Here is a 19,320-nt window from a genome sequence, read left to right on the forward strand (position 1 = left end):
GTTTGTTTTGGACATCAAATTAAGCACTTTGAAAAGAAAGTCATACTTTTGACGATTAAAAGAGCCAATGCAAAGCAGACTACTGCTACATTTAAACAACTTATAGGCATAAATCATGAATTTGAATAAATGTACTTAGTTGTATGCAAAAACCTCTGCTGCAGTTTCCCAACAGCGATTTTTAAAAGTAGCCTATTTTTTTTAGCTCTAGTTTAAAAAGTACATTTCAAAGGATTGGAAAGTTTCTTATTTTTATATACTGAGCAAAATTCCATGCTAGAATAGGAAATAAATATCATCTTTATTTTGTTCAAGGTCATGGTAAGATGGAACCTATCCCAGCTGACAATGTGCAAAAGGCAGACTTTGGCCTGGACTTTGTCACCAGTCACAGGGCTCGTAGAGGTCATAGTGTATTTATATAAGCACATATTAAAACAACCACCAGTGCCCTAAAGCAGTGATCCCCAACCCCTGGGATTCTCTCTGTTACAGCCGTCTCACTTGACGCATGTCCATTGTTCGTGTGCTAACTTTCTCTCATGCCGCACAGATAGACTACTACTGTATTTTTACCATTTTTCTTTCACCTCATATTTGGTCTGAAATGCTGATACTATGTGGGAATGCATGAAGGTAAGTTTTGATGATTTATTGAGTGCTAATGTGCACATTTATCTCAAGTTAATTCATGCTAGCGACAAAAGAGACAAAGATGCTTTAAATGTTTTTTTTTTGGTTTAATTGCATGGCCGTGACTTTAAAGGGATGCACTCAATCAACAATTTATTCTCGACCTAACAAGGAAGCAACAACCCGTCAGCGACAGCTCAGTCTGCATGCACACCCACAACCCAGAATGGTACAATTTAATAAATGTAATAAAATGTGCACGTAAGGAAACAAATCAATACAACCGGAACAGACAAGTTCTTGAGAGAATGTCTGACAATTCACGCTAAAAATGTTCTCCTCCTGTGAGGGACAGAGACAATGAAAGGCAGACTCACATGTCTAGACACTTTATCAGCTGCAAGGATGTATTTTAACTTAATCAGAGCCGTTGACATGGAAACACCATGGAGAGACTTGTTTTGGACACAAGAGGCTTCTAACAAATAATCCTGGCATGTCAGTGTGCCATTAATGTGTATCTTAGTAGAACAACACATTGTTTATTAATTATACCTAATATTAGTAAAATCTAATGAAATAATGGACACAAAACATTTTATAAGTGCAATAACAAACCATGTTTTGCTGACAGTAGCATACGGCACAAAAAACAGCCAAAAAACAGCAGGTTGTATTAACTGATATAGTTTTGGAAAACCATCATAGTGAAGCCGTGACGCAGGGTCTTTGCCAAAAAAAAAAAAAAAGTTTAGTGATGTCTGTGAATGCATCTTGCATCTGTGCGTTTGGCTTGCTACACCTCCACAAGGTGCACGCCATGTTTATGGGCGACATGGTGAAGCTTGAATGGGAGGCGAAGGACGTCGTGTGTGGACCTAATGCGCTGTCTGTCTTTTTCCGCACCAAATTTTCCGCACCATAAGGCACACCAGAGTATAAGGCACAGTTTCAATTACGGGGTCTATTTCTGTACTTAACCCATATATAAGGTGCACCGTATTATAATGTGCTTGCTAAAACATACAGTCTACATCTTTATTCTACTATTTAACAATACACTCACAGTATTTTTTTTATCAGTGCTCTTCCACAAATCCATCAAAGTCCTCATCTTCTGTATCTGAATTGAACAGCTGGGCAATTTCACCAACAAACATGCCGGGTTCCCTCTCATCACTGTTGGAGTCAGTCTCGTTGTCAGGTGGCTATTCAGCAATGATGCCGACTTTCACGAAAGCTCGGACAACAGTTAAAGCAGGTACCTTAGCCCGGGCATCCACAATCCATTTACATATGGTGGCGTAACTCGCTGCCAGCGTACGTACTGTACATATTACGTCCCTGTGTCAGCGGGAAATGGTCCGACAGTCAATCAAGCGGAGTGCTTACCCGAGTCGCACAACAACATTTTTACAGATTTTGGAACTCAGTGCACACATGAGGCGCACCGGGTTATAAGGCGCACTGTCGATTTTTGAGAAAATCAAAGGCTTTTACGTGCGCCTTGTAGTGCGGAAAATACGGTAGATAGCTACTGGCGAAGAGCATAAAGCAAAAGCTCACTGTGTGTTGCGTGGGGAAAATCCACCCACAATGAAGACTACCAAGTACAGTATGACGGTACTGTTTATACTGTACTGTCCATCTATGACCCAGGCAGAAGTGTGCTCTATAGAAGAAATGGTCCTCCTATGATTAAACTTACCTACTGTGTGTTGAATCTGAGCAACTGGACTTGCTTGATTTTTAACTTTGTGTTTCACTTCTCATCCGGATCCATGTGCAAATGCTCTGATTCAACTCCCCATGAAACATCTTTTGTGCTGGCACACCAATCTATTTTGCACTACCTCAAATTCAAACTGCACTTGAATGTCTTTTCATGTCTTGAATGTCTTTTCATTAAAGGGACACGGCCAGCGTTTAGCAAGGTCTGTGTTACCCAAGGCGCAGTTTAGATGCTCAGAGCAGGAAGAGGGTGGGATTGCAATACGTTCAAAGGTAAACCCCCTCTCGAGAACCACGCAACGGTTGCAAACAGTCTTTTTACAATTCAAATTTAAATAAAGTAATTTATTAAGTAAATAAGATATTTGAGAAATTTACATTAAAACATTTCTGCAGTTTGGGTCACCGCTTGTCATTGCAGGGTGATGGTGGGTCCCGCAGCCAAACTAGTTGAGAACAATTTCTGTAACACATACTGGTCAGATGACCTCAGAGCTCTGACCGGCGTATGCAAAACAAGCAATTCAGATAAATAAGGTGGAGCCAGCCTATGAAGACATTTCAAAACAAATTTTTAAATCTTAAACTGAATTCTACACATAACAGGCAGCCAGTAGGGAGAAGCCAGCGCAGGAGTGATGTGCTCGTGCCTTTTAGTTCCTGTGAGCAGGTGTGCAGCTGCATTTTGGACCAGTTGTTACAATAGCAGTTACAATCGTCCAAGCGAGATGTTATCAAAGAGTGCACCACTATTTCTAGCTGGTTTGGTGCCAAATATGGCTTGACCTTACCATGGAGTCAGAGCTGAACTTATCTGCTTGTCAAGGTTAAAAGAACTATCAATAAAAACACAAAGACTTTTTTACAGCGGGGCAGAAATTGGACCATAGTAGGCTGAGGGCACTATTAAGGCCAGAGACAAACAACCATTCACACCTACAGTCACTGAGCGGAAATTGATTCCACGCCGGCTGCACATTTTGTGTACTACTATTTTATATGTGCCCAGACATATAAATACGTTATTTTGCCAAGCAATTGTAATTTACCCATTACAGTGCAGCAAAGTAATGTTTGACTATAGATTTGAAATCGCTTTGAAATTGCTGTATTATGTGATTTGCTGCAGACTACTGTAGTCATTGCATTTACATGCACCGAACCTTTTCCACAGAGGGCAAAATCCAAAAGATGCAAGGGGCCACTTTGATATTTGTAAATACTGCATGTATATATATATTTTAATGTATAAAACGTTCTTCTTTTTTTGTCTACATTGTGCCTTTTTGCTCTTTTTCCCATTTTTGCTGTTGTTTTTTTAGTGTGTTTAGTGTTATTTCTACAACGTACCATGGGCCAATAATAAACGAGTCGTGGGCCACATATGGCCCCGGGGTCGCACTTTGGACATCCCTGACTTAGTAATTCAATAGTCTGCCAAAACGCTGTGTGCCACAGAAATGCTAATGGAGTGACTTTGATCATTTCAGTTAGTTTAGCTATGTGGGTAAAGGAAGACAATGCTACATGCCTATAACCAGAGATGGGAGAAGGTCAGTGTTTTGCAAGTCTCAAGTCTTAATCTCAATACAAGTCCAAGACAAGTCAAGGCAAGACAGATCAAGTCTGAAGTCATCGGCTTGAAATTTTTGAATACTTACAAGTCAAAAGCATTGTTTAGTGTTTAGCATTTGCCATTGTAACAATCTAACACTATTAAATTTGACAAATACAATGAATGCATTTTGAATTGTTTTATTTTTTTTTAAATAAAGTGAGTGTGGTAAGACTTAGTCACAGAAAAAGAGTGGTAACACAGCATTCAGATTTAGCTCAGAGGTGCAAAAATGCATTACCCGAAACAGATTCTCATCTACAAAAAGACTATCTGGCTCATCCTTTCTAAATACTAACAATTAGTATTTCATATGTACAGTTTCAAAGTTTACAGGTAATCAGAATAGTGGATCATCAATAGTAGATCATTCAAGTAATTCACAATTCAATTCAATATGGCAATAAAAATAATTACACATAATTCCTGAATAGTAATAGTGTACATAACCTGAGTACCGGTAATATGTGAGTCAAAATAGCTACATAGCATTCGTTAGACACACAGTTCGTGTATTACGTCAAGTTAGCATTTGCTATCAAACATTAGCACCGATATATAAGTGAAAATAAAATGAAAATGATTATGCAAAAGACAATGCCGCCAAAGTCAAGGTAACATATTAAAACTATTTTAGTAATGGACATATTTTCCAATTAATCATGAAATAATAGTTTAAGAAAGTGTAGAAAACACGCATTTCTATAGTGGAGTTCAGGACGTGAAGCGAAGCCATCAAAAATTCACTTTTTTTGTACATACAGTAACTAGCCGCTTGTGAACGGATAACTTTTGTTATAGATATAGGTATATTACCGCTGAGTTATTTAATCCGTAATCAGAATAATAAAAATGAAAGTTGCATCTTCGTGTGTTACGTCCGTTCCCGACTCAATCTTCGCCGCGGAGGATCTTAATGTCAGCTGAATGATGTCTTATTACATCTACAAAGTGACGTTTAAGCGATTGACCCAAACTACTTTTGCGATCGACTGGTAGTTCACGATCGACGTAATGGTCTTTAGCCAGTGGACAGAAATGTAATCCACACCCTCGCTGTTGGCTCTTAAACCTGACTGGACAGCAATAGATGCATTTCATGAGGCAGATTCTGTGGGAAAATTTGTTGTTGCTGAAATTGACATAACGATCATTTTAGTTGAATACTTTCCTGAGTCATTGATGTCAAAGTACAAGTTGAGTTGCGAGTCTTGATATTGTCAATTCGAGTCCTAACTAATCAAAATTGTGACTTGAGTTTGATTTGAGTCCAAGTCGCGTGACTCAAATCCACACCTCTGCCAATAGCTCTCACTAGTGGAATCTGTGTGGTCAAATGGATAACATAACTTTCCACAGCACTTCTGTGTCGTTGGTAACATTTGAATGTGTGTCTAAATGACATCTGCTTTGGTTCTTGTGGTTATGGAGCTCCTCAAAAGCAACGAAAAAATCACCATTGTGATCGCGTACATTTGCCGACTATTTGAAAACAAACTTTCTGCTATGCAGTGAATTATTTTTAATTCATGCATTACATGTCAATGGCGTGTCACGGGACAGTGTGTCGCCGGAAAGCAGGAACCCAAGATGCAGAGACAAAGAGTCCGTGCAACAAATATTTATTAACACTGTGGCAATACCGCACACAAATAAAAGGTGTCCACAAAATGATAATAAAAACTCCGGGCCGAGCCGCGGGAAAGAATATCAGGCAAAAAGGAAACTTAAGTCGCTGCACACACGGAAAGAGCAGGGGGAGAAAACACTAAGGGAACAAAAAACACTGCTAACAAAAAAGGCTAGCAGTGAAAAATCACAAAACAGAAAAACTGCTGAAAACCAAGCAGAGCAAAAATACAAAGTACAACAGAAAATCACTGCCGCAATACCACAAGCAGGAAAATACTAGTGCTTACAAAATGCAGGGAAGGATAGACCAGAGACCTAGGGAAACAAGTCATAACAAGGTAGGCAAGAGCAGAAAACAGACGTGCATGTGAAGACAATCTGGCAACAGGTGAGTAACAAGACAGGGTTTAAATAGTCCAGACGCTGATTGCCAACAAGTGCGCATGAGCTCCTCCCACGGGTCGGTAGGTGTGCTGCAACACATTACAGTTAGAGGTCAGCAGAGCAGCACCTAGGCTAATGACAGTATCCCCCCCTCATAAGGCGCCACCTGGCGGCCTACCTGGCTTATCAGGATGGAGCGAGTGGAAATCGCTAATCAGCGGGGAGTCGAGGATACAGGAGCGGCCCACTCAGGAGCGTTCCTCTGGTCCATACCCCTCCCAGTCGACCAGGTACTGCACCCCCCTACCCCAACCATAGAGGAGGTTGATAACCGTAGGCTGCTTTAAAAGGGGAGATACCTGTAGCCGAGCTGGATAGAGAGTTGTTCGCTTATTCTACCCAAAGGAGGTAGGAGGGCCACAAGGAGGGGTGCCGGTGGCAGACACAGCAAAGGGCAGTCTACAAGTCTTGGTTCGCCCGCTCTGTCTGGCCGTTGGATTGGGGGTGATATCCTGAAGAAAGGCTGACAGAGGCGCCCAAGGCTTTACAAAATGCCTTCCAGACGCATGAAGAAAACTGTGGTCCTCTGTCCGAAACCAGGTCCATGGGTATGCCATGAAGGCGGAACAAGTGCTAATGAGCAGCCGGGCTGTCTCCAATGAAGATGGTAGTTTAGACAAAGCAATGCAATGTGCCATTTTAGAAAATCTGTCCACCATATTAAGGACGACAGTCTTCTCTTGAGCCGGGGGTAGTCCAGTGATAAATTCCAGAGCTACTGTATGTGAGACCATGGCTGGGAAGAGATGGGTAATGGATGTAGGAGACCGGCAGGTGGATGGTGAGACGGCTTGCTCCTGGCACGGACAGAGTAGGCAGCTACAAACTCCTTAATGTCTGCCGACATGGATGGCCACCAAAATCTCTGGGCCACCACGAATTGCGTGCGTTGTACTCCCGGGTGGCAGGATATCTTAGCCGTGTGGCTGCTGCACTCCTGACCTGAGTTCTGGTGGCACGAACAGTCTCCCCTAGGCGCACCCTGGAGGTTTCGCCCTTGCGGACGCTTCGCCCTACGAGACTCCTGTTTTAGACCTATGTTAATGACTCGGCCAAAGTGGCTTACATAATTGGACTAATCTCGGGCCGCGCTGCCAGATGGGCCATGGTCATCTGCGAGAGCAAGCCGGAACTCCTCACCAGTTTGCCGAAGTTCATGGAGGAGATCAAGAGCGTGTTTGACCACCCTTTGAGGGAGCAAGAAGCCGGCTTGCGTCTCTTGGCCGTGCGTCAGGGCGGCGGCTCGGTGGCTGAACACTCCATCACGTTCCGTATCTTGGCAGTGGAGAGCAGCTGGGACGAAAAGGCTTTACGTTGTGTATTCTTGGCCAGTCTCAGCTCTCGCATGCAGGATGAATTGGCAGCCCGCGATGAAACCAGGACGCTGGAGGAGCTCATCTCCCTCGCTATCCGGCTGGACAACCGCCTGCGGGAGCGTGCCCGTCAGCACGGGGTGGATCCTTTCCTCGCCGCAGGTCGGCCGTCACCAAGCAGACAGGAGTTCCTTCCACTTCCTCCTCCTCCACCTTCTCTCTCGTCGGGGCCCTCGTCTGAGTTCACCGAGGAGGTGGTGCCGATGCAGCTTGGAGACAATCGACTGTCTCACGGCGAGAGGATCCGCCACATGCGCCACTGTGTCTTTACTGCGGAGCAGTAGACCACGTCATCTCACGCTGCCCCAGCCGTTGGACCACTCGGTGATCGTCTCCTGACCCCACCTCCTCTCCCTTCCTCCATTTCGTCCGAGGGTCGTCTTCAAGTTGAAGGTACGCTATCTTGGGTAGGGGTTGATGGGGGAATCTATTTGAGCTCTCATTGACTCAGGAGCTGACGAGAACTTTGATGGTAGTCTTGTAGACCAGTTTAAAATTCCTGTGTTTTAATATATAATAAAATAACTGTGGGTTATTTTGCATTTTGCGCAATAGAAAAAACAGAGACTTGTGGTCTAACTGTGTTAGTTTTCTTCTAGTTGATTGATGCCTCAGAGTGCTTATTCCTCCAGCAAATACTCTAATATAAAAAGACTAACGGGCGGAGTACTCACACAAGGACTGCTGTCACATATACGTCTGCTAACGTCTGCCTAATTATTAATGTCATATTGCATTTTATTCCTGGTACTCGTGTGAGCATATCTGGCGTATTCCCCCATCTGAAAATCTATCTTGCTTTGTTTCTGTTATAACAATTTTAGCCGTTCGTCAATCATGTGTATTGCATGCCATAAGTAAAACAGAGTTGCCTTCTTATGAGAGTTTGTCCACGTCCTTCAATAGAGCAGCTGCTTCCTTCTGACCACTAACACTTTTGTTTGTTCTGGAGTGCCATTTAACTTTATGTAAATTTTGCAGTTGGAGGTCCATGTTGCTTGGATTTTTTTCTCTTTGAGTAGATATCTAGCTCTCCTTGCAATGTCCGCAATGATTTTGTTTACGTGTTCATTGAGATAGATATTTGTTCCTTTAAGCATCTTACCTTGTCGCAATAAATAGTTTTTTGAATTTTCTATTGGCGGACCTCATGATAATGGCTGCTGGTTTGCTCTTGTCTTTCTGAGGGAGAGGGTGACAGGCTTTTATATTGTCCTTGTGTATGTTAATACGCTTTTCCTGCAGAAAATCTACCACTTGCTGCTTGACTGAGTCCAAGTCTTGATTCGTGTAAACTTGTCCTTCCATCCTGGGCTGTCCTGCAGCAGCAAAAGACCAGGGTCTTGTCGGCAACTCAGTAACAATGTCATCATTCAAGCTTTGATAATCTTCCCAGTTTTGCAATGATAACATCTTTCTCTTCATTTTGTCTCTTCATTTTTTTGATTTCTTGAACCATGTCTATTAACATGTCTTGCTTATTTGTAAAATCTTCTATGCGATGACTCAGAATCTTCAATGACTTCCTGAATTCTTTGTTGGATCTTTTTAGTTCCTCCATGTCTCTTTTAGTTGCCATCTTCTCTCAGGGTCTTTGCTAGCTGTAACTGGCCTGGCGATGGCAGCCGCTAGGGCGATGGTGAAGGTTGTAGGTCTTTTGGAGTCCGTCGCAGCCGGGAGGTGTCAATGGCAGTGCTAGCGATGGCAGTCGCCGAGGCCCAGTGATGGAGGAAGGACCCCAGTAGCCACTGGTGAATCCCGGTGGTGAAGGTTGAAGGCCCAGTAGTGGCCATCTCAGCTGGGAGATGTCGATGACAGCGCAGGAGCCGAAAGCCGGAAGCTAGTTGACAATCCGGAGCTAATTCGGCTAGCAGGCCGCACTGCCAGTAGTTCATAGTCGTCTCAGGAACTGGGGAAGATAGACTTCGGCCAGTGCAGATCGTGGTGTAATAATTAAAATGCCTTATGGCAGATGCTACAGCCGGTTTATGGCACAAAACAAGACTTACACACAAGGGTTCCACGCACGCAGGAGCCCTAGACAGGTGATCGAAACACCGGCCAGAAGGAAGCGACCGAAACTTAGCGGCACAGGCCTGAATCCGGGCCTGCTGAGAGTGATTTGCTCAGGTAAGTTTCCCTTTCTCCTTGGTACTCTTGTTTTGCTTGGAAGCAGGAAAAATGTCCAGCGATGCTCAACGGAGGGTTTGGGTATTTCATTGGCCCAGTTGCTCCTTTGAAGTCTAGCAGTTAAGTTAGCAACACCTTTGCACCCAACCATTTCACATTTCCAACTTGACCAGGCGACACTGCAGACATCATGAAGAGGTGATATTCCGCAACGGAAGCACTCAAGGCGCTCCTAGAGTCCGATGAGCCCCTGTCCACCGACACTTCTTACAAGTGAGTAGGAGGAATCTGAGGGATTTATTCCTGTGGAAGGGCCATGGAGCACGGAGGACGAGGAGGAGGACGAGGAGGAGGAAGAAGAGCAACAGCAGCAGCAGAAGGAAGAAGAGGCGCGGATGGTGTCCGTAGAGAATGGATGGGAAGATTCAGTGGCTCTCAACAAATGATTTGGTCTTCAAGCCTTCTCTCCCGCCCATCTTGACCCCTGGACCAACCCACTTTGCTGTTGCACGGACAACAAGTCCAGTGTCAGCATTGGAGCTCTTCTTAACAGATGAAATACTCCAGCTGGTCCTGCATTTTACTAATTTGCAGGGAAGGCGGTGTGTTACCCACTGGAGGGACATCGATTTGGTGGAGCTGCGTGCCTTCCTGGGGCTCCTCATTTTGGCAGGTCTGTTTACAGATATGCTTACTTTAAACAAATTCTTGTTTTATTGCATTAAATAACCATGAACCATGAAATAACCTCTACTGGAATTATAACTCTGGTCCGTGTTTTTGATCTGCGCTCACCTTTGAGCTGAAGGACACTCTGTTCACCTGCTGTGGTAGTAACTCGTTGGGATGAGCGAGCACAGTGTTCCCTCATTTACCACGTTTATTTTCTTGGTAAATTCTGGGGGAGGGGGGATGGGGTGTCTGCTGTGTGGGGACCCACAATATCCAGTGTGTTCAATGTTCAGTTCTTTACATTTCTTTTTATAAAAACATCCATGAAGACAACAGCCAGATAAAACAATAAATGAACAATAAATCACAGTGGCACATTGTAAGCATGGTATGTAGCCTAAGGGCAACCTCTTCTGTTTTGCACTCCATCAGCAAGATTGAGATAAGATACAAAAAGATACATGCACGGCGGGATGCGTTGGAATGAGAGGAAAAATAATAACTCACTGAATTACACAGTGACTAATTTGCTGTAAAATACGGTGTGATAGTACAGCCCCCAATCCCACTAACTCCAGTATATTTTAGACCACACAAGAGATGAGCTGCTTACATTAAAATGCAATTCCTACAGTGGTATATGCTTGCATCTTACCTCTTCCTGTATTTATGGGTTTCACAATTTCCTGTACCTCATCAGGCACCTGAGTCAACTAATTGTTTGAATATCAACTATTTCCATTAGAATGGTAGAAAAAAAAGACTGTAGTTGGCCTGTTTTACAGGAATAAATCACTTAGAGGCCATCAGGAAATCCTCACTGAAAAACTGAGCGAGTTTCTGTTTGAGTGGATGCATACTATATGCTCTATTTTAAGTTCACCACATGCTATATTTTAAGAAAATAAGGATACTGTAAATCCAGACAGGAAGGAAGACATTGAAGGCACTCATTTGTGATTAAATAAGCGAGAAAAAACAAACAGAGCACCAATAAGCATCAGCATCAATTGATGCAGGTCCTGAACAGAATATCAGTCAATGTAACTAATCTAATCTTTAGCTGTTTAAAAGAGACTGCATGAAAAAAGTATATAAAATGTTTTCAGTTTCAACCAATGTTCTGTATTTATGCACTTTTTATGTCTTTTTATGTCTGATTATATCGCACCTTTTTTTTTTTTTTTTACCAAGGCTGCACAAATTACATTTCAAAGGCATTACACTTATTTGAACACGGGATCCTTGAGGGATTTCAATAGTAAAATGATCCCAAAACGTTTTAATATATAATAAAATAACTGTGGGTTATTTTATTTTTATAAAACTTATACATGTCTCATAAGATTTAACCTTTTTTTTTTTTTTTCAAACACTCAACTTTAGTTCAAAATTGAAAACCCTAATAAGTACTCTTAACAGTTATATATCAAAACTCGGTTTTCAAATGCCCCATTTTTTGTTTGATTCGATGTTTGATACAAATTTTTCACAAAAATTTTGTCTCCATTCTCGTACACTGCTTCAGTTATACAATATTGTGCATTACAAGCTGTTGTATTTTATCCTTGGGCACTTTTAAATCTTGTGATATTAATAAAAATACTAGACAATACTCCCATCATTTCTTGTTTATGATCATTTTCACTAAAGGTAAGAGTGATGTTAAATGTTCATTCATCCGTTTAATTTGTTGTTTATAATTATTTTGCATTGATTTCTGCATGTACAACTATAATTATTCTCACTAAAATGTATTTTAAAAAATATTTTTGGTTGTCTATAATGGATTAATTGGATTTAGAAATATTTTCTGTGGGAAAAATTGCTTAAGACTGATAATGTTTAATCTGATGACCAACACTTACGACAGTAATTGGTGTCAAAATATTATAGCTCAGAGGAAAAGAAAATTCAATATGAGATCTCACAGATGTTTCGTTTACATCTCAGTTTAGTCTCTCTTAAAGTTTCAGAAGAGATCTCAGGAAGCTCTAATTTAACTCGCAGAGTTTCTCAACTTTTGTGTCTCTTTGTGATCTCAAGCAGAGAAATCAGCGAGCTCTCTCTATGAACTTAATCTGTTCTCATCCCAGCTTCAGTCCATGCATCTCATACGAAGGTCAGACAGCAAATGAGGAGATCTCCATAAGCACTGATTGATTTCTCAAACTTAGATCAACGTTTTGGTTATTTTTAATCATCTTGTTGGCTTTATTGTAATCCACATTATATATATTTTTTAAATTGTGTTTTCCTGTATTCAGAATTAATTGAAAATTAATGCTTGCTGGCTGCAAAGACTCTCTGCTTTTATATTAATTAAATGTTCTATGAATAATTTGAAGTATTCCTCGACACGTAATTTCGTTTTTTTCATGAACTCCATAAAACACATTGTGAAATAAAAACAACAGCAATTGATTGGTAACTTGAGAGCAACAAAGTTAGCATTTCAACAAAGTACAACATCAGAATAAATCCCTGTTTGTCGCTTAAAAATACTACTACCATTGCCTCCAATAGCGGACACATTTGTGAATAAAATAACTATCAAAACTATAAACAGAGTGCCACAATTTTGACATGTGCATTGTGCAAAGTTAATTTTACAAAATGCCAACAAAACCATTTTAACAATCTGTTTCACATCTCAAAATCAATCATCTAACAATATTAACACTTGTAAATGGAACATGCAGTTATCTTTCAAGTTCATGAAACTACTGTATATACTGTAAGCATTAGCAGTTTGATCTATAAGATCAAGAAAATCCGTAATACTGTAATTACTGTAATAATATTGGACACTGACATTTTATGCCGATGCTTGCATAAAAACGTTATATCGCCCAACATCGGTATCGTTTTTTTTTCCCCAACAAAAAAAGCAGATGCAGAGCTTTTAACAAATTTGCAACACTGCTGAACTTGCTGCATCATATTGATAATACTGTGCTGCTCACATGTCTTTGAAAATAAAGTAACTATATTTCAACAACGATCTCAATGAACTTACCTGCGCCTTACACACTACTGTTGCTCAGTGTTTTTAAAGAAAGAGCTAAAAAAAAAAAAAACATCACACAGCAATGTAATAGGTAGATAACAACAGACAAGACATTACCAACGAATAATGCTGAATAATCAACACCCGTGTAAGCCCTACACATGTAACTTAGCGGCTATTACAACAACAGTACCGAAAAGCACGCTGGGAAATGGGAAGCTTCGCTGTCAAAACCATATACGTAGACGCCGCTTCGCTCAGCCGTTCGTCAGCATCGCCACCATATTGGATGTGCCAAGGCTGCGCTGTAAGTGAATACAAGGAAATGTACGTCATAAAACGCCTTTCTACAAAGAAATTTAAGTTAATGCCTAATACACGCACTAATATACTTGGGAAACGGTTAGGCACCAAAAACAATGTATTTGATCTTGTCAGATGGCTAAGATAAGAACTTTATTGATACCACACAGTAGTAATTCACATTACAATAGTGCACAAAGTAGTGCCGATAAACCATACACAGTATATATATATATGTAGTAGTTTTAATGCAATAAAATAAGAATATAAATTAAGAACATGAAAGTTATTCATGTATTTTAAAGGATACCCCTTTAACTAAAAACATATGAAATCTTTCCAAACATAACATAAATCAAGGCACAAGAAACACAAATGTATTCTTATATAAAATTTGCAATACATTAATCATTTACTCAGAGATGGGTGGAGTAGCCAACAAAACAACTGTACTTATATAACAGTATTGTTACTTAACAAGAAAAAGATAAGTGATGTTACACATATCGGCATCGGTTGATATCGGAATCGGAAATTGGGTTATATATAATAGGGTGAGGGTTAGGGTTAGCCTATTAATATTGGTTATCGACAAAAAAGCCAATATCGGACATCCCTGATATATACACTCCTGATAAAAATCTTAAGACCAGTTGAAAAATTTGTCGTCACAGATCTCCGACCAGAACTGGGCTCACGTACCAATTAGGGGGGAAAAGTCGCTATTGCTGTACTACACTGCTTATGGGATGTCATACAACTTCATGTCAAAAAGTTTGAACCTTAAACAATTTCAAACCGCTCTGACCTACCCAGGAAATAAATATAGATGAACGTGAACAAAATATATTGATGTATTTACAGGATGTCGTCACTGAATTGCTGCAAGAACAGTATGCTGGATTCACCATGAAGATTTGTGTCATCCACGAAAACAAAGCGCAAAAAAGCCCTGTCCCGGTGTCCGTTGTCAACCATGGGATGGAGGTTTTTAATGACTGTCACTGTGTGTCTAAGGCTTGTCTGTTACTCATGTGGTCATATTTACAACTAACTGCACAACCTCAGCTGGTGATGATGTCAGTGTTTTTGATTTTGAAATGATACAAAATAAAGATGCTGTATCAAAATCATTAGCTGTTTTGTGTTTTTAACATCTGTATTTTAAATTAAATATTTGTATTTCATTTAAGTGCATAGGTTTAAATGCACACTAAAATGACATAAGAATCTCCCCTGCGCTGGAGAGGCGCAAGCTTTGAGCAATAAAAATTTCCTCTGGGCGTGCATCTCACTTCATTTCTCCTTAGGCATTTTCAGGAGAAATAAATGAGAAACACTTTGAGACAAACGACAAACTAAAATGAGGCTGAGATGAGAATCTCCCCTGAGCCTGAGAGGAGCAAGCTTTGAGCAATAAAATTTTCCTCTGTGCGAATGTCTGGCTTTATTTCTCCTAAGGCATTTTTAGAAAAAAATAACTGAGAAACATTTTGAGACAAAAGAGAACCTAAAATGAGGCGAGATGAGAATCTCAAAATTGTCTATTGAGCTAGAGAAGAGAAAGCAATAAAATCTTCCTCTGGGAGTGGCTGAGAAATATTGATTAACTGCCTACTTTTAATCCCCCAAAAATAAGGTTTTGAAGGGTTTGTCGATTTTTGCATTTCATCTTTTGATTATGTTGAGTATAGAACTGAGCATGCTATTAGATATAAAATCAAGACAATAATGAAAGGTGCACATTCTTCAAAGCAAATTGATTTGTAATATGAACCTGATACAAAGTAAGAACCACAAGCCTACCAGGAAACATTTGGATAAGTGTTAGTATAAGTGCCTTATGCTATTACCTGTTCACACCCATAATGTGGTGCACCTTTTGGATTGTGTACCACTCAGTCTTCTGTAACAGCACTACGCATTGGTTTGCCAGTGTTTTGCTTTTTTGACGTCTGGGTTTGACCATCTTTGGAATAACGGTCCTTTACCAATGGTTCACTCTTACAGAAACGCTGGATACCTTATTACTTGTTACTTACACGGAGATCAATTTTAAGGTAATATAACAATGTGGTAAAAAAAGGAGTCAATGTTGTTGTCACTTTAAATGGATTATGTAACAGTTATAATAAATACTAAAAACAATATAATAATAATAATAATAATAATAATAATAATAATAATAATAATAAAAATAATAACTGATGAACGGGTTATTAGTTGACAGAAACATTGTGGAATGTGAAACACAGTAACTCACTGTCAGCCAAAGACAAGTGAGCTAAAAGAGAAATACGTGTACATGTCCTTTGTTTCAGGTTTCAAGCCCTGATAAAATAAATACTTTGGATGGCTGTTATTTAATGTTTGCCTCCAATAAACTTAACTTTAATCATGACTCAAACTGTTTAGGTGCATTTCACATTTGACAAGTGTCTGTCCTTTTAATACTAACAGTGTTTTTCTAAAATTGATTGGGTTCTTCTTTGGTGCAAACGCTCTCCCTCTGAGTTTCATTGGTAGCATTGGCACAAACGTCCTTGGCAGCAGTAGCAGCACAGGGCAGTTGGCATATTCTCCTAATTGAAAACACAAAGGGAGTGAAACAGTCTTTTGAATTTGAATGAAGACAACATTTCAAAAACAAATAAACACAGACACATTTATATGGCTCATTTTCTGCATGTCTGATAAGCCTCTGTTGGGACAATTGTTTCGCTAGGCCCATCTGCTGCCCAGGGACTTGCTTAATTGTCCTTTTTTTAATTAGCATATTTGATTTAGGTTGCTGATGCAGCACCAATGGATGCTGTATTTTGCTCTAGCTTTAAGATTGATATATGTTCACAAATGCGATGGAAGCGCTTCATGCGGAACTATAGTCCTGGGCGAGTTTCCGTACGGACGCCTCTGTTTGTTGGACACTACTGACTGAGGGGAAGGAACGCTAGTAGCTGTCAGGCGTGACAGATGGCATCATGGCAAATGCAAGCGAGAAGCCTGAGCTGGAAGACCCTCCTATCTCACTACGGTCTCCTGTTTGGGAACACTTTGGCTTCCCTGTTAAAATTACGGATGGACAAAGGCAAGTGGACAAATCCAAAGTTGTGTGTCAACATTGTTCCACGGATATCGGGTATGCTCCAGGAAACACGTCTAACATGTTAGCACACTTAAAGCGGCATAATCCGGCAGTGAATGTTACATCTACAAGAAAGAAAACCAGCTTAGTGCAAACACTGTTAACTTCAGCATATAAACAACATCTAGCAAGCAACTCTGACCAGGCCAAAGCAGTAACACATGGTATTGGAGTTTTGATAGCCACGAGATTACATCCATATTAAGTTGTTGAGAGCGCTGGCTTTAAGTACAGTCATGGAAAAAATGATTAGAACACCCTTGTTTCTTCAGTTTCTTGTTCATTTTAATGCCTGATACAAGTAAAGGTACCTTTGTTTGGACAAATATAACAATGACAACAAAAATAGCTCATAATAGTTACATTTTTTGGCAGTACAATGCTATAGCTATTCATGTAAGAATTTAAGCGATTTTGGTCAAGAAAACCATGGAAGTTGGTAGATATCAGCTCTTAAATTCAACTCTTTGTTATCATCATATTTGTCCAAACAATTTTACCTTTAGTTGTACCAGGAATTAAAATGAATCAATAAACTGAAGAAACAAGGGTGGTCTAATCATTTTTCCTATGACTGTATATGATTAAAGTTCTTGAATCCCGCTCCTCACTTTAGCCAGAAAGTTATACCAGCACTTTATGAAAAAGCTAAAAGTGATGTCGTCACCAAGATATCACGTGTCCGCTATTTCACTCACGACAGATGGTTGGACTTCATGCGCAACAGAGCGCTATTTAATGTCCAGTACATTTCACCACAATGTAAACAATTGTTTAAATACAACAGTTTATTTTATTATTATTTTTTCTATTTAAAAAAAAACACTTCAAGAAACTGAACCGAACCAAAATTACATTTTCATTCATTTTCATTCGTTCTTTGTAAGATGATCACAATCTTAAGACTAGTTGAAAAATTGCTAGAATTTGCATTTTGCACATTTGGATCTTAATGAGGTTTTTAATAGAGCTAGAGCTGCAAAAGCAAGAAGGGGGAGTGAGACAAACAACACTTGGAACTTGTAATTTAAACAAAAAAATAAATAAAATACTGAAATAGGGTGTTTATCACCTGATCAAAGGTTTAAGACCACAGGCTCTGATATTAGTCCAAGCCTGCCAACCACAAAGTCTGCTGTGTGTGTAACTTGAGTTTGTATCAGTAGTACTTGACAGCGTGAGCACTTGCATGGGTAGATGTATCTCTGTTTTTCACCGCTTGTACTTCTGTGTTGTCGTACCCTGAGTCTCTTTTGCACCAAGGTATGACTATTCCATTCATCCACCCATACATCCAGTTCTAGCCATTGCAAAATCAGTTTTAATGTCTGTTTGGGATCGTTGTGCTGTTGAAACACCCAATCGTTTCCAAGGCAGAGTCGTCGAAGTTGAAGAATTTTGAGGTAGTCCTGTCCTGTACCGCTAGCAGCAAAACAGCCACAAAGCCAGAGTGAGAGTTGGTGCAGTGTTCTTACGCTGGAAATATAAACAGTGTTGGCACTACTAATCAACACTGCAGTTCATTACTTTGATTTGACTCCTTTTTTCTGCTTTGCTCCAGACATCATTTTCACAATTCACAAATGAGTGCATGAGCGGTGGTTACTGTTCTCATTTTGCTGATTTATCAACCGGATCCGCTCACGCTGTCAAGATGCTAGACTTTCACTGTGGTTATGGATTACCCTTTTGTAACATGCGTCACTAAACCCTGCGTCCTTGTCTCCTCAACGCCACTTTTTGTATTCATGCATGGACAGCACGTCGGTGGTGCTTCTGCCCATGAATGAATATAGTAGAATATTAAAAGGTTACTGTCATCAATTATGGTTAAGGGAGGGCTGGTACATGGGAGGATAAAGTGTGAAATTCTGTTTTAAAGGGAAAGATGGTACAGCAGGAGATGCCGTGGATTTAGGTCACCTAAGATTAAGATAAATGGTTGCCTCAGAAAGCCAAATAAGTTTCTCACTCCCAGCCAGAATGTCATTACAACATCTGAGCATACAGACACTCTCCCGTATACACACAAACGCATGCAGCCTGTAATAAACGTGACCAAACATTGTTTGTCTTCATCGTGCTGAGATGAATCTCTTAATTTTGTCGAGTTGTTAAAAGCACAAATGTTTTCTGACATCTCTCCTTCTCTCACGCTCTCTCTCTCTCTCTCTCTCTCTCTCTACAAAGGTTAGTGAAATGTCTTTAACAGTTTGGTGCCTCACTTGAAGGAATTAGAGTCAGATGACTTCCATATTTCACCCAAGCTCCATTTCCAGCATAATCAGTATTTTACTGTACCGATTAACAAGTAATCACTTAATCATGTATTACTAATAAGCCTCTTAGTTTACTGTCATATGTACGATGACATATGAATCTTGGGGGAGATGTCAGGAAATATTCCAGAGGTTTTGAAGGCTACGCAGTACAGTTAGTGAACTGACCCTCTGGAAACAAAGGACTTTCAACCAGGCCCTCTGAGGCCCATTAAAAGCATGCAAACATGGATCAGTCTCGATGGTATTTTTGCTGGAGCACAGTGGATGAAGGTCAGCGGATCAAAAGCTTTTGGCTGACATTTCTTGGTGCCTGATGAGCCCTCTTGGGTTTCATTGATTAGCCAATGAGA

The sequence above is a fragment of the Dunckerocampus dactyliophorus genome, chromosome 3 (genome assembly GCF_027744805.1).
Source record: "Dunckerocampus dactyliophorus isolate RoL2022-P2 chromosome 3, RoL_Ddac_1.1, whole genome shotgun sequence".
NCBI lineage: Eukaryota > Metazoa > Chordata > Actinopteri > Syngnathiformes > Syngnathidae > Dunckerocampus > Dunckerocampus dactyliophorus.